Source organism: Dicentrarchus labrax, unplaced genomic scaffold (genome assembly GCF_905237075.1).
Source record: "Dicentrarchus labrax unplaced genomic scaffold, dlabrax2021, whole genome shotgun sequence".
Lineage (NCBI taxonomy): Eukaryota > Metazoa > Chordata > Actinopteri > Moronidae > Dicentrarchus > Dicentrarchus labrax.
This window is the reverse complement of record NW_026136719.1, coordinates 27,231,346-27,247,792: the sequence shown is the minus strand read 5'-3', so window position 1 is coordinate 27,247,792 and position 16,447 is coordinate 27,231,346. Positions and strand designations below refer to the sequence as shown.

At 41.5% G+C, this 16,447-nt stretch overlaps 1 protein-coding gene and 1 long non-coding RNA gene across 5 annotated transcripts in view; one reads left to right on the top strand and one right to left on the bottom strand.

The window, feature by feature from the left end:
* Window positions 1-5,635: 5,635 nt before the first annotated feature.
* LOC127351923 (uncharacterized) lies at window positions 5,636-9,513 on the bottom strand. The gene is made up of 2 exons (XR_007880995.1): window positions 9,437-9,513; window positions 5,636-7,988 (listed from the first exon to the last, which is right to left on the bottom strand). It is a non-coding gene; the product is annotated as an uncharacterized LOC127351923 (long non-coding RNA).
* The window catches only part of LOC127351918 (carbohydrate sulfotransferase 8-like), a 160,175-nt gene continuing 152,899 nt past the window's right edge, over window positions 9,172-16,447 (top strand). For all 4 annotated transcript variants that reach the window (XM_051379919.1, XM_051379917.1, XM_051379916.1 and 1 more), the window contains exon 1: window positions 9,172-10,009. The gene's annotated coding sequence lies outside the window, so the exon portion shown is untranslated. The remainder of the gene's footprint in view (window positions 10,010-16,447) is intronic.

The window sequence follows — 16,447 nt, the reverse complement described above, 5'->3', positions numbered from 1 at the left end:
CCAGACCTGAGAGTTTCACATAACTTTCTCTTTATCTCTTAATATTTCAGACAGATTATGTGACGAGGGAGATGGTGATGATACCTTAGGGGGCATGCTTTACAAAGATGCAGTGTATTTACTTTCTTCCTATGGTCACACAGAAAGCTGTATCACATACTGTAATGAGCAATAATCTTCTCTTCGGTAGGCCAAGATAATAGCCAAAGCATGAATATTTAATGAGCATCACCTGCTCTGAATTAAATATGCTGTGAAACCCTCTTAGCATCAATAGCAAACGTTCTCTTGTGCTTGCTTTGCTTCAGCCAGTGGGCGCAATGCTTGACTTCCTAACATGCTAAAGTCAAATAGTTTAAACAGGGATTTTTTTTAGCCAGAGTTGGTAGGTGTTGCCTGCTACAGTGGCATGAATGATAGCAACACAATTAAGGCATTTTCCAAAATTAAGAACAAAGAGATACACTTTTACATACTTTCATGCAATGTTTTTCTCAACCTACACACAACAGCCAGGACAGATGTACTCTTTTTTTTCAATTTCCAGCTTAGGTCAATATTACAGTCATACATTTCCTACAAATGTTTTTCTCATTTATTGTCGTACATCACTCTCCCACCTACAAGGCATTTCACAGCTTTAAAAAAAGGTTAAACTGCAGAACAAGTAACCCTGAGGAAAATAACAGTAGTCAAAACCTGAGAAAGAAATACCAGAATAAAGGGATAACAGCCAATCATGTCAACACATATAATTTAAACAGATAGTTGGCCAAACATCCTGGTGTAATTCAAAGTAAAGTAGAATGTAAGGGGTCATATCAGTGACTACTGGCGTAACTGGGGCAGGGTCATGGGTGAACAGAAGGATGAAAGGGATGAGACCTGGGATGAAGGATTAGATGGAGCAGCACAGGATGCACGTCTGACTTCTTGCACGTCTTGTGAGGAAAAGACGGAAGACAACGAGGGAGGCAGAAACATCAGTGAACAGCAGATGTCAGGGCAGAGGTCACTGGAACTTGGTCTCAGTGCACTAATGACTGCTTCTTGTGGTGAGAAGATGATGTTGGAGCACCGTTGTTAGCTCCACCAAAGAGGTTGTGTTTTCAGTTCTGAATGTCTGTGTGTGGGTCAGCAGGATTATGGAAAAACTACAGGCACGATTTTCATGGATTGTGGTAGAATTTTGAAGTGGATCCAAATCATGGGGCCGTTATAGAAATTATTTTTCACTTTTGTTTACATTGTGAGGTAGGTCAGTCGTAATAAAGGAGTGTATCTGGTTGCGCTTGCAGATTTGCAGATTGGCCATGGCAGAGGTACCCTTCTAGTTTTAGATGTTTTTGTACAATTTGAGGGCCAACGCAATGTGTTTAGAGATCCTCTATTTCAAAAGTAACTAGAAGTTGCCCATTCGGGGGCACCCTATATGGGCCAATGTAAAGTGAAGCAAACTTGTCTGGGTAAGGCCATTAACGCAATTCAAATCACCATATTAGCAGAGACTATTTTAGATCTATGTTATAGTGTTTTAGTTTCATTCTGGTGTTTAAAATAGCTAATCTAAGATGGCATTACACTTGGTAAAGGAATTCTACCAATTTTATCATTTACAGGATTACTATTGCATATGTGAAAATAAGTTCTTATAAAGCATTTTGTAGCTCCAGAGGCAGGTGCGTAAAGCCTGATAAATTGCCTCAAGTGATGTCACTTGGGTCCGATAAAGAGTTAGAAAGAAGTGACTTTACCAGATCCGTGTAGCCTGCTCCTCATCTCTGCTTGAGGCTAGTGGCTTTAGTCTAATTCAGCCACTATTAGCATAACACACCTGAATCCCCTACCCAAGAGTTGGTGGACATGTTGCACTCTGGGCAATATACAGTAGGCACCATATATTGGCAAGGAAAAAAATAATATAGAATAAAAAAAGATTTGGTTCATTTGGCAACTATCTATTGTGAGGTATCGACAATGTTATAGTGCAGTGCTAACATCACCTGGGGATACTGAGGTAGCATCCAAATTTACTGGGGACATAGCTGGCACAGGATAGTGTCAGGGCACAGGTAATACTGGTAAAATAATTAGTTGTTAGGTCTGGATGTAATTTGTTGTTAGGCATGTAATTACCACTAGTATGCCTTACAACTATACCAGCTTCTAGCAGGCCCCACATATACTGAATTTCTTCAGTTGTCAACAACAACAAAACCTGCAACCCTGATTAGCTTGACTCATTTCACACAGTCACTCTCCTCCTTCCTGCAGGGCATCAGTCCTATTCTTGTGTTTCCGGCCATGTACTTAATTTGACATTGGTTTCAGTTCATTTAGGTCAAGAAGTAGGCACAGACAAAAACAAAAACAAAATACCTCAGGGATGAGGGTTGTCATTCATTTTCTATCACAGTCTCAAACAGCAGAACAACCACTCACCTCTCTTTTTCCTCTACTCTCTTAGGCGTCTGTGCCCTGACAGGCTCATATTAGGTAAGACTCGCCTTTTTGACATTTGACAACCATTCAACAGAACAAATGACAACCTGTGATAGTGATAATAGGATGTTCCAGAGTAAGGGTGGTTCCAGATGCTGACTGAGGAAAATACTGACAGTTATGTGCTTGAGAACATTGGTGGAGCACAATCACACACACCTACGGTACGCTGCTTTTGGGCACCCCATGCTGGTGTGCAACTGACCCATACTGAAACCCTTGGCAACAGAGGTTATATGATAGGAATGACTAATAACACACATTGCAGCCAGGGTATTCTTAACAGTGCTTGCTTTGCTAAAAAAAAAACTCTGTGTGCATTATTCCTATAGGATTCAAGCAATACATTAAATGTTCTGACAACTACTACTTTCCAAACAAGATGTTACAGTCACAGTGAAATGTCATGTTGTGTCTTTGCAGTGAAAACACTTCTCATAACAAATGGACAGGAAAAAGCCAGTTGAGAGCTTAATGTGGAGTTAAGAGTTCAAGCCCTCATAAGACAACTTGCTGACCTCAGACAAGTTATGTGAGAGGGGAAGATCCAGGTCACAATCCTCCACTATGACAGTACCAAAAATATCCAACGCGTGCTCCAAAGGAAGGACAATTGCTAAATGCGATCTCCCAGCTTTCTGCATACACTTAGTTCTAATTAACACTGAATCCATTTACTGAACAGGTGACAGTTACTTTGTAAATCTCATACATACTGCAGTGAGCACTTTGTTTAATCTACCATGTATCTACACTCCCTTGAGGTTTCACAGATTATAACAGCAGACACTTCCCTGGGTGTGGCTGGCTGCACCATGCACGCAATGGCAACAACACTGCTCAGTAGTCCCTGTTTTTGTTGAAAATGCATCTTCAGCATTGTATCAACACAACTGACCATATACCAAGGACAAAGAAATAAAACCAATTGCGGTAGAGGGTAAATACTTGCACTGCCTGCAGTGTCAGTGATCTCAAAAAGCTTGGAAGACTCAGAGCCATGACTTTCCAGGCAGGATTTGTTGTTGTGGTTCCATGGGGAGAGTTGAAAGGATAGAATGGTTTCATCTGGGTCAGGTCAGTTGAGCAGTTTGAGCCCAAGAGTACATTAGAAAGAGCTGAAATAACGCTCTTAGACAGAGCAAGGAGCGAACTTGAGTGCCATGGCAGCCCTGTAGTGCTTTTAACATGCCCTGTGGATTCTTTGGGTTCATTAAGCAGTTTGGGGTTTGTGTGACAAGCCTTTCCACAACCTGCTGTGACATGGGGAAAACGCCCTTCACCGAAGAAAAAAAGAGAGAAAGCGCTACAGGTAATGCCAGTAAAAGAGCCTGAAGGACACTATCTCTGGAAGCCATTTACAGAGTGAAAAGGTAGTTGGGTGAAGAGGGAAAGCAGAGTTCATACACAGTATTACATTTCTATGCAACTACTGTATTTAACAAAGGTAAACTAAAAACTTAAATTACCTGCTATTTTTAAAAGTTATACTTCTGCTGAGTTTTTTAATGGCGGATATTCTACTTTGGAACAAAACTCTGCAATTTTAGGGAAAATATAAAAAAAATCCCAGGCTGTTGCTTCTCAGGGCCTGTGTGTTCCAGTGATCAGAGAGAATGTGATTTAAGGTGATGATATGCAGAGGCGCCATCCTCGTCTGGCAGACGGCTGCAGCAGTGGTATGAAAGTGCTCCCTTCGGCAGAGAGCACGTGTTGCCTAGCTGCTTCCAACTTACAATTCACCAGAGATAGACTAGGTCCGCTGGCACTTACGCCAGAACCTCGCTGCCTTAGATATTTATACTCTGTTCAATATCCGGCTGAAATATGGTGAGATTCAATGAATATTCTTGAAGTTTTAAAAAGGCTGTAAAGGATTTGTAAGTATATGTGAGCTTGCTCCCATAGAGCGTTGTTATTTGTGTTCAGTTTGAGAAAAGTTTTTGGCCTCACAGGAAATGAAAAATCTACATAATAAAAAAAACCCACCATTGGAATAAGTTCAATTAGCAACTGCCACATTTTATGGCAAATAAAAAAAATATTTTAAATATTCAAGCCACTCTAAGTTTGAAATAGGAGATAATAAATGAATGTTTTTCATCATCAGCTTAATTAACTACCTGGGTAACGTTATGTATTAAGGACAAACCTGCGGGTCTCTGGCCTCTGGTGGCACTCCTTGTTGTTTGGGATCAGTCAAGTGGATTCAGACTAGGCAGGATAACTGTAGCCTGGTTCGACTTAAACATTTTACAAGGCAGTGCCCATAATTGTTTGTTCAAAGATAATGTCCGGTACTTGCTTCCTAGCTAACACCGTTTTGTATTTGTTTTATAATCCATCTGTACTTTCACATAGACACACAATACGCCCGCACACACACACTACACTGCCAATGGTGAAGTTACTAATTTGAGTGAATTCTTTTTAAAGCTTTTGCAACTTCATTCCGAGTGAACATAGCTGTCCCTTGTTGTGTTTACTATTTTCATTTGGTGACCTGACTATCAGGGCATGAAAGCTGTCCACTGGAAACTGGTGCTCCACTGACAGGACCTTAGCAAAAACACTACATGGGGGATGGGCCAGTTCCATTTAAAACACATTGGTTGCTAGTACTCAGCTATGATTGCGGTGTAGTACAAAATATTCTACGCATGATGAACAGTAAAGATTCAGGGCTTTGCTGAAAACATTCAGGGCTTAAGCCCCGTAAGCCCAGCCACGGGGCTGCCCATGCCTGAAATCAATATTTAATGTTCATTTTCACCCTGTTTCCTCCGGAAGTATAGCAAATTGGTAGCCGGGTAGCCAGATGCTGGAGTCAAATATATGACTGCCGGACAAGTGAAGTCACAGCTCATCATTTTACACTTCTCTGGAAGAGACAGGTCATCCTGTGGTCCTGACACAAACATGAATCCTCCTAACCCAAATAAAGCCATCCCAAAGCACATCACCTAGTCTGCAGACAGGTGCTCTGAAACAGATACCAATGCTTAGAGCCACTGAGGCCGTTTCCATTTTCCTCACCAACAAAAGAGGCCAAAGAAAAATATCTGAAGTTAAAAGGAGACGAGCCTGTGCCACAACAAAAAAGAAAAGATAAAACAGCATGAAAACATTGTACTTCACAGATAACAGCGCAGTTTATTACCCACAGCAAATTCAGTTGACTTTGCATTAACGCAGTCAGCATTTCTAAACATTACCCTGAGCTGTCTGTCGGAGTATTTGCAGATAATTGGCATACAGAGAACAAAATGTACAGCCTATGGTTTACCCATCCTACATATCTTCACGTTTGGCCTTCCTTTTTGTCCTCACCCCGATACTGGAGCACTCAGCCAGGGGATTGGCTGCCCACACGGTGCCTTGCTTGTCAATTGATCAGGGTCTGACTCTAGCTTAGTGCACCCTCACTGGAAACCTCAAATGAGGCGCAGCACAAATGCATTCATCTTCATCAGAGGAGCACAGGATAAAGTATCAAGGAGTTTTTGTGCAGCAGAGATGGTTATAAAGTAAGCACTGAAACCAGATGATTTTTTGTTTCTATTTGTAGTGCTTCAAGTGCTATAACTATCACATAATATCTGTGCTGTGTCCATGATGAAGCTACATCACAGGCCCACTAATTATGTGGCGCTTCTGTGCAGTGTTTGCTGGCTTGTTGTTGCAAGAGATGCCAACCATATAGACCTGTGCAGTACTATAATTTGTGAACTCTAGCATACGAATGCATTTTTCCTTCTTAAATAAATTGCAGCTGTGAGAGCTTGATGCCCTACATTTTTCTGCAAGTTGAATCCTGCTTTTCTGCTCTGTGTCTCTGATCAATCACCACTCTACCAGAACTCTTACTGACCGTGGTGAAAAGATAGTGAACCTTTGAGGCTGTGACCTGTGATGAAATTCGAGACGTTGTGTGCACGGTAAAACCAAAGAATAAAACAGCCCCCTCAGAAGGAGAATCATGGATTTATTCTGGCCAGTGTAATTTATTAAACTGTTGCTCATGCCCATTTATCATAATCAATCAAAGGGCAGCTGGGCCAAAAGAGCAATTTAGAGCACTGCAGAGTTATGCCATTGCTGAGTCTGTAATAAGTTTGAAGAAGATTATATAAGGCAATATTGCACCTTGGGGTACAGTTTGTGTCAAAATGTAATGAATCATTCATTACTGGAGATCCATAGCTTAAACATTCGTCCACAGGTTAATGCAGAGAATGGGCTGTAAAAGATTAAAAGGAATGAAGAGTGAACATAGAAATACATTTAAAGTAACAGAGATCAAGCAGGCCAGATGTGGAGAACATATGGTAGATTTTTAAGCAATAAAAAAATGTTGTTTTTCAAACCACTGAACATGTCAGTGGCACCAACCTGCAAATTGTGTTTTCTTGCATAACATGTACCTTGAATGACAATATAAAACTTTCAGAAAGAACGAAAAAAGACATGCTTTTTCCATGACAGTAACAATATTCTGTGGGTGCTATATAATATGCAACTCCTTGCTCTGGGCAGACTTTGGATCCCAACACTATTGATTATGAGTAACACCAGATGCCAGAGTTGGATGAGCGATGAGCAGTGAGAGGATGAAACTGATGAGTGTGTCATGAGGGGGTTGTTTGTCTTTTGGCCAGGGAATTGTGTCAAGGCTCACAACCTCCAAAATCCATCAGAAAACTAGCTGTCCAACAGACTACATGTTCATTAAAGCACATTAGACATGTGGACACTTCTTTTCCAAGGCGGTGATAGATGGCTGCTTCAACTTTGGGACGTTGTTTCCTAAGCAAAGTCATCAAAACATAGGAATAAACATCTCATTGATAGCACACAAAATTATATAATTTATCATCACTTCTAAATAGCTCTCTAAATAACGGGGCATGACCAAATGTATGTCTTTAATGAATAACATACAGATAATACATCATATTTGAGAGCACAATGATGCATTCTGAGGTCTTATTTGTGAGAAAATCGATCCATAGTACTTTGTAAACGATGCCTTACAAAGTCATGTTAAAAAGCACATACACAGATTTTATGCCTCCACTGATCATTTTCAGCATAATCTCTCATCAGGTCTGCTGATACCACACACAGTGAACGGCCCACAGTCCCAGCAGAGACATGCTGCAGCTGCTGCGCTGGTGCCTCTTAGATCTTCGGGACTTGGGCGATGTTTTGCCCCACTTACATGCAGCAGCTTTGTGAATTAAAAAGGCTCCACAATAAACTCTGCTTGTGCTGCAGTGGATAGCAAAGCCTTCCTGTGGGTCTGAATTAGTGTTCTTGGACTTGTACCCAGAATCCCTGCAGCCAAACAAAGCAGGGAAGAATTTTCTTTGCTGCCTAACACCAGCAGAGGGGGGTGTGCTCAAGTCAGGAGGAGAATGTGTCAGCTGTGCCGGCTGAAGCCTCAGATGTTTCTCAGCAGCCACACCCTGGAATAAAACAGCTTACTGACACAACCACAATGACATGAAATGATATGTGTTACTAATTTGAACATAAACAGTGTCTGGTACATCTGCAACATTCCACACAGTCAGATGATATGATGAGTTGAACAGTAACACAAATATCTGTTGTCTCAATGTGAAATACTCTGTAAACATAGCAGGCTAAAATAATGATAATTAAATTTTACATTTATTGACTCTGACCAACTCCAATCGCTCATGCCAGATATGAGCCTGTCTGGCAGTTTGTGATTTAAATGAGTCCTTTCTGCCCATTCTGTGATAGTCTTTCCCAAGGGCTCTGAATTGAGGTTTTTACTTGTACTAGCTGTCACTTAGGAAACAAAACTGAAAAACATACTGGCTCAGTAGATCCAAGCGAACAGTCTCCCTCCTGCGCAGTGCAGAGGGCTAATATTTGGAGTTTTTTTAAATGAAAAAAACAGGTTAAAGAAATCCCTTCTGCAGGGCTTTATGAAATAGTCTGAGATGAATTATGCACATCCACTGGCTTTTGATATCCATCCCACAGGGCCTTTTCTCTTTTCATTAAAGCTCTATTTTTTTCCAACTATGCATCCCCTTTTTTAGAGAAAATGACTGGGCAAAATCCTTTAGTTCAAATCAGTGCAAGATTAAATAGCCTTTTGTGTGTGCTTTTTCTGAGGCTGCTGGCTGTTCACTGGCTGGAGGGCTATAATAATTTACACTAAAGATTAATTAGGTAAGGCCAGCGTGTTGAAGTTGCACTTTGGTCTTATCACATTGAAAAAGATCAATACAATCACAATCACACTGAAATCAATTGTACACTGTAAAGCAAGACCAACAAAGAGTATTTAGATGTCTGAAACATTGTCTGAGGCATACAACTTTAAAACAATTTGTACCAGTCAAAGCTCTGCTGTATGTCCAGTGACCCAGCTGAGTGAAGTCACTGAGAGCGCGCGCACACGCACACACACACACGCACACACACACACACACACGCATATATAAGTCCTACTCTAACCTCCTAACCCTGGTGAAAACTGGCAACCTCAGTGCTAAATGCTGAATGCAGCTGTGGTGGAAACAAGTTGGACACCAACTCTGTCCTCAGTTGTGATGCGCCCAGTCAATTGGTTAAAAGTCTGAAAGTCATTAACACCCACACATGCACAGTGGCACTGTTTGGCTAAATCATGATTAATAACTAATTCATAATTAATTAATGACATTTGACTTCACTGAGTGGATGTTATCTTTGTGTCTCACATCTCTGATGAAAGTAGGGACATCTAGTTTAAACTCTATGCCGCCTCTACTGTAGCTCAGTTGCATTCATTGTATCAGTGGACATCATACAGTATCCACGAACCCGCCATTTGGTTAAAAAAAAGACGGTTTATAATAACGATGAGACACGGAGCTCATCCATATTAGAAGAGTCTTTAATGAACTCAGACCGTAAAAGACACTCCTCCCGCTCCCGGCTCCCACCGCTCCGCTCCCGTAGCCAGTCGATGCGCGGCAGCGCGGGAGGAAATTCATAGCCCCATCTTTATCAGTATCAGCATCGCCTTGAAGACAAAGAGAGCGCCGCAAATGAAGATGTGCTCCGATAGCAGGAGAAGCCCGTTTTAAAGTCACTATTTCTGCAGCCGTGCCCGCCCGGAGGCAGACAGATACCGGTCCTTGGAGACTCTTCGGGGATGCGCAAAGATGTGAGAGTAAAAAAGCGAGATGCATTGTGATTGGCCATACTCTTTCTAAAAGCATCAGACACGGCGAGTCATGTTTGCTCCAGCCAGAGCAGCAACGAGGTGGCATCAAACTTGAAGGAGACGTGTTCTCAGTCTGCACAGTGGATGCGTTCACAGCGTCAACGATAAACTTGACGCATTTCCCCTAAAGAGGCGGACGCGCTCTCCGTGGTGCTGAAACAGAAAGACTTGGCTGATCAACTAGTGAAGAAGAGGAGGACGGCCTCACTTCGCCACCTGCTTCTGAGCTTGGTGCTATTAGATAGCTTCAGTAAGGTAAGTCCAGCACTGGATGTAGTGTACAGTAAAATGCAGATGAGCTGTTTCAGTCATATCTCTTTATTGTGATTGGGGTATTGCTATTACAGCCTCTACAGCGTCCACTCCATCTGTTATTTGTCTTTATGTTGTCCTTAGCGCCTGCATGTGTTTTATTTTAAAGTTTAATCCTGCAGATTGACTACAGCCACACAGTTACACTGTCAATCAATCTTTAGTTGGTTTAGCTTACATGCTACAACTAGGGAAAAGTATTGACCTGCAGATACCACAGATTGCCTGTTGATTTATCTCTTTATGATTGTCATTATTAAGTGTTTCACTTTCCAAATTTTGATGTCCGTTTAGCTGTGCCTCGTATATTTATTTTTCCTTCCTGCTGTGGCTTTTAACCTTTTAGCACCAAACTTTGAGAATCAATGCAGCACTTATCTTCTCCTTATTCTGTTCAATTCTGTTTTTAGGTTGTGTTGCATTACAGTTCATTTACTTTTAGTTCATAAGTTGAGAAATTGTGAGACCATGGGATCATTGCAAAATCAGGGATGTTATTGCCTACTGCATACCGACTCTTCCTTCTGTTGGTTTTTGTGCAGTGAAATATTATCACACACATGTCAAGATATGACAAAGGGACGATTATTCTCTATATGCATTGTTAGATAGACATTGTGGGGTGTATCTTTACTGGTTTCTGTTACATGCAAAGAAGATAGTAGTATGGATTACGATTGTTGTATGTACCACATAGCTGCTTTTAACATAGTAAAGAATGCTTTGTGTGGGGAACATTATGTAAGGACTCTTTGTATTGGGGCAGAGACTGGGGGAGCCAGCGGTTTGTGTTGGTCTCTCACTTTGCAGCCTGCTGGTACCTGATAACTTCATGCAGCACACATCCGTGTGGTACAGCTTTTTGTTTTTTTGTGCCCAGCTTGTGGTTCCCAGGCTTCCAAAATCAATTTATGTTTTTTTTTTTGTCTTTAAACAAAAACTTTGTAATTGATGATGAGGGTCAGTGATCCATTCCACAGATTTTAATGGCTTTTGTTTTTTTTTCTAGTTTGGCAAACCTGTGGCTGGAGTACAATCAGGAAATAGAAAATTTCAGGACAGAGTTTGTGTGTGCTGTTGTTCGGGTGTCACATAGGATTGGTGTGCAGTAGACCATAACAATAGGCACTGCATGCTAACTGGCCTCAGGCATGTATTTTGGGTTAAGCCACTTTATTTAACGCAAATGATTTTGCTCCACCATCTTGAACACAATCTTATGCTTTATAGTGACTTTAAAACTCTAGATGCTTTCAGAGATTTGTCCAATGAAATCCTAATAAAAGCTGCCAGGGACAAATCAAACCAAGAAATGTAGTTAACTGGTTATCCTATAAGAAGGTTTGGAGTATTACTAACTGCAACACAGCAGTTTTTACTTCTTTTCCTTGAATATTTTGCATTCACTATGTACGCCGGTGGTCAGCTAATAAAGATTGGTTCAAAAGTTTAAGATCTATAAGATCTTAAATAGTGTTGTAATTGCAAGTACTGTGACTTACTTGCTTTAATTAATTACCCTGTCGGTCTGAGGGGAGCGTGGGTGTCATCAAAGCAGAACAAGGCCCCTTTGAGGTGGGAAACTTGTGGCTGAATGACTTAAGTTACGGTTAATTTCAAAAGGCTCGACTTCATTTCAAAGACACTTTTTCTGGTCTTTTGTATTGAAATACATTTGGTAATTTACATTTCAGTCATCAAGTCAGTTAGCTCAAAACACTGTGGGCTTGTGGGAGACTTTGCACAGAGCTTAAAGCTGCAATAGACAAGCTTGCACACTGGAGGCTCAAATCCATCCAGTCTCTGACACTTTATATTAAAGGATTATAAAGCTATAGAGTCATAAGATCTTACATGATTGGATGCAGCTTTCTTTGGTTCTTCTGTTTCAAAGACAATTTGCTGTTATGTCTAAATGTAACACTTCCCATGCGCAGGTGAGAATTCCTGCCATTTCATAATTTAATTTGAATCTTGCATGCTTCTTTTCTAACCTAGCCGGACTTTGTTATTTACACCGGAGACAGGTGTGTCTTTACCTGAAAAGCTTGTTCAGGAACTTGACCTGTGTGTCGGATTTTTATATTCACTCCTCATGCAAAGACAAACCCTCCACGAGATCATAAACAGAGCTGTAATTGCTAGTAAGATTGCTCAGCGGCTTTAATCAATTACCGCACCATCCTCCATCCTCAGAGATGGGGAGCGCAGGTGTCATCAAAGCAGAATGAGGCTCCTTTGAGGTGGGAAATGCGAGACTCAATGACTTCACTCAGCTGGGTCACTGGACACACAGCAGAGCTTTGACGCTTACAAATTGTGCTTGAAGATGCTGCGTTCATCCTGGGAGGCTCAGAGGCTGGCAGGGGACCAGCGGAGCGGGGACATTGCACTCCAGATGGCCCAGAGAGGCCAGAGGAAGAGAGCTGTCCAAGCCCAGCTGGGAGTAAGGGAAGCTGGACTGCCGGTAGTGTGACTGTGTGTGTGTGTGTGTGTGTGTGTGTGTGTGTGTGTGTGTGTGTGTGTGTGTGTGTGTTTGTGTGTGTGTGTGTATGTGTGTGAACGTGCGAGGGACACGGGATAAGAGAAACAGTAAAAGACAGAGAGGAAGAGGTATGTATGTGTGTAAGAGTGTGTGTGCGTGTTGAAGGAATGATTGGGAGAGAAAGGGCGGGTGAGTGAGAGGGAAAATGAGAGCGAATGAAACAGGCGCCTCTGTGTGTGTGTGTGTGTGTGTGTGTGAGCAGGCATGGAAATAGTGATAGGAAAAGTGTGGGAGGGAGAAGAAATAAAAGAGAAGATGAAGGAGCTTGTATGTCTGTGCGCTTGTGCGTGTGCACGTTTGTGTATTTCTGTGTGTTCGCATTGAAGGAGTGACAGGGTTGGAGACACAGAAAAATGAAAGAGAGAAAGAAACAGGCGCATGAGTGTTTCTGTGTGTGGGAGGGAGAGAAAATGAAACTGGAAGAAGCAGGCATGTGTGTGTGTCTATGTGTTTGTGTGATTGCAGAGATTGCATTACTGGGAGAGAGAAAGCAGGAGGGGCTGAAAAAAAAAAGAGGAAGAAAAAGGGAACGTGTGTGTCCCTGGGAAAGTGAGTGTATGAGAGGTGAGAGAAAAATGAAAAACAGGAAACCGGTATGGTGGGAAGCTTTCCTTTCGTGTGTCTTTGTGGAGAAAACGGTACACATAGGTGGTCTCAATACTGACAGTGGTATTCACTGATAATATTAGGCAGCAAATCAAAGCTGCATGGAAAATTACACAGAGAAAACAAGAAAAAAGGAAGGTTGAACAGAAATAGTGTTTCAGTTTTTCATTCAGTCTGTCATCTCTGACCTCTGACTCTGTTATCTACTTAATTCACGTGCTTGAACAGGAGTCCTGTGATGTACAGTGGTCATTATGCTTTATGGTGCAAGGCTTCAGGCACATGACCTCCCGCTGGAAGCTCTCAATCTGATATTCACTCCTCGCTCTGATTGAGAAGACGTGTTGCATGTGGGACATTTTTTTTTCTTTTTACTGCATCTTGGAGGCGTTGCACTCCCTCTAAAGTGAAGCCACCTGAGAATGAGCGCAGAGCACATGACAACACACACACACACACACACACACACACACACACGCACACACACACACACACAGTGGCTTCACAGAGATAACTTCGCCTCACTGTTTCCATTTGGAAAGCCGCTAGAGAGCAGATGGAGAGAAAGCGTGCTCTTTTCATTCTGCCACATCTGCTCTGTGATGGAATGGAGCATGATCTGCACTTTGATCACAATGAATTATTCCTGTCCTTGGCTATAAATATGGTCCGTCTTCAGCACCCAATCTCTCTCCCTCTACTTAAACAAGGAATCTGTGCTCAACTCAGAGTAGCGCTCTCCTGAGTGTGTCACTGCAGGCGTACTGCAGCTCCGGTTTTCTTCCTCACACTGTGAAGGAACCAGAAGCCCTACCTCAGTGAAAGCCTTTTCTGGAGAAGACTGTGATGTCCTCAGGAAAATCTATAGATTTAAAAAAAGGAAACAAAAGGGCTTTGTGTTTCTTAAAGGATGAGGCTGGTGTTATTCCATATCCCTTTAAAAACAAACGCACCAACCAACAGTACGTTCATCATCATCATCATCATCATCATAATAATAATAATAATAATAATAACAACTTCTTCATTAAAGGTCCAGTGTGTAAAATGTATCTATTTTTCTATTGGCAGAATCTGAATATAATATTCACAGGTAGGTTTTAATTAGTGTATAATCACAACCTTATATTACACATATACCTGAAACAACCATATATTCTTTACAGTGTAATTAGGAACATGATATCCACGCTGATAGCGGTACTGAATTTGCACAGCTAAACCAATGATACAACTGCACTGGCTTTCATTTTAAATGTCAGATTTACAGTACAATAGAAGTATCGTCAGACTTAATGGTCGCTGCTGACCCTTTAGTCTTTGTTTTTCATTTGTTTTGTTTTCATGCTATATAACTGACTCTCCCGTCTTTTCAGATACTGCCACTCCCTCCTCCCTTGCTATCACCTCATTCCCCTCACCTGGTTTTCCCGTCCGTCTCCTCACCTGTTTCTTATTCCCTCATTTGTCCCTCAGTATCTATGCCAGTCCACTTTCATTCACTCCCCGCCAGATTGTCTACTGTGTTATGCTTATTTCCTGCGTTCTTGGTTCCTCTTTTGACTGACCTCCCTTTTTGACTCCATTTGCCTAATTCCTTAAATTCAGATTTCTCTGGCTGTTCCTCGTCACATTTGTTTGCCTGTTTGCCTGTTCTCCTGGTTTAGACCTTTGCCTGCCTGAGCAAACTCAACTTTCTTGCTCCATTGTCTGCCTGTGTGTCGTGCTTCTGTGTTCTAATTCAGGCTCGCTGTAAGACTCTTAAGTTGGTGTAACAACAAGTTTAGATCGAGGGGCACACAGATTTGTGCGATGAAGGATGAGAATTCAAAGCCCTTAAAGGGAAATCAGAATTATTTGAGTGCGTTTTTTGCCACCATTGCTAGCTAACCACTCTGTATCTGCATGTATGTCGTCCTCAGCAGTAAGAGCGCAAACATCCAACAAAGCAGTAATTAACAAGTCAAATTAATCAAGACTACATCCACAAACTTATTCAAAATGCTTTAGTAACTGAAAAGGAAGAGAATCAATAGATGATGTACGCACGGTGTTCACTCTGTTGCATCTTTAACGAGAATGAAGCAAATGTGGTGAGAGCTCCCTCTTTTGGATGTCTGCAGACAATCACAGATAAAATCCTATGGCATCCACTGGGTAGATTTAGATGCTTCACTCTGTTGTAATCACAGGCTATTTTAAAAGTTTCTTGTGTTGTCTTATGTTTTCATAGATTGTATTTCTTTCCTACTTAAGGTTTCTGCTCACACAACCTGATAAATTTTAATCAAATGATAAACAAATTCAATTTCTCATGTTGGGGTACTATTTTCAGCCACAGGTGTAGATGTAGGTATGGCCAGTAGGGACACGTGTCACAATTATGAGCAATGTTGTTATCGTAACTCCATAAAGGGGTAACTGGTCTTTGTATAGTTGCCAGGTTTGTGTTTCTTATGAAAAATGGGTGTTTTGTCAGGTAGCTGCAGCACTGCCACTGACATCTGTGAGATGAGTAAACAACAAATTTCCAGCCGTTGTTACTAGTTTAAATGATAGTGTAGCTTGCACATATGACATTGACATAATTCATATGCAAAATTAGCCACAGCATGTCCACTGGATTAGTTAGTTTGTAAATATCATGCATCACTCCTGGCAACATCAGTTTAACCAGCACAAAGACACACAGGCAGGTGGAGCTGCAGGCTCTCAGGTCAGTATTGATTTCATAGTGAAATTGCAGGTACAGATGTTTAAAACAGAACAGCATAAAGTAGGGTGAACCTCTAGTACGTCCACATTAAATAGTTTTGATGTAGGTTTGATTTTGGTTTGTCAGAGTTCTATGATTCATTATCTCATTGAAATAAAAAACAAACAAACTGGGAATTAGACCACAACTCACTGGAATGCCACCAAACTGGACCTAGCCAGCTGAGCTGGGATTTACTTTGTGTTAATACATCTTTTCTGATTCACAGAGCTGACTACAAGCTCTTGACTGGCATAATCAAAATGCCTCTGATGTGTCAGGAACAAACCCGAGTACAATCCATATGAGAACATGGAAGTAGTGACAAAGAATGGCTTCAGGCTGTGCTTTAGGAACAATCAACAGAGACTGCATCTACGTCTTTGTATATCAATGCATCCCACAGGGACATCGTGTGTTTCTTTTCTTAGCATTACTGCTTGTGCCTGAGAGTTTAGCTTATTTTTTAGAAAAA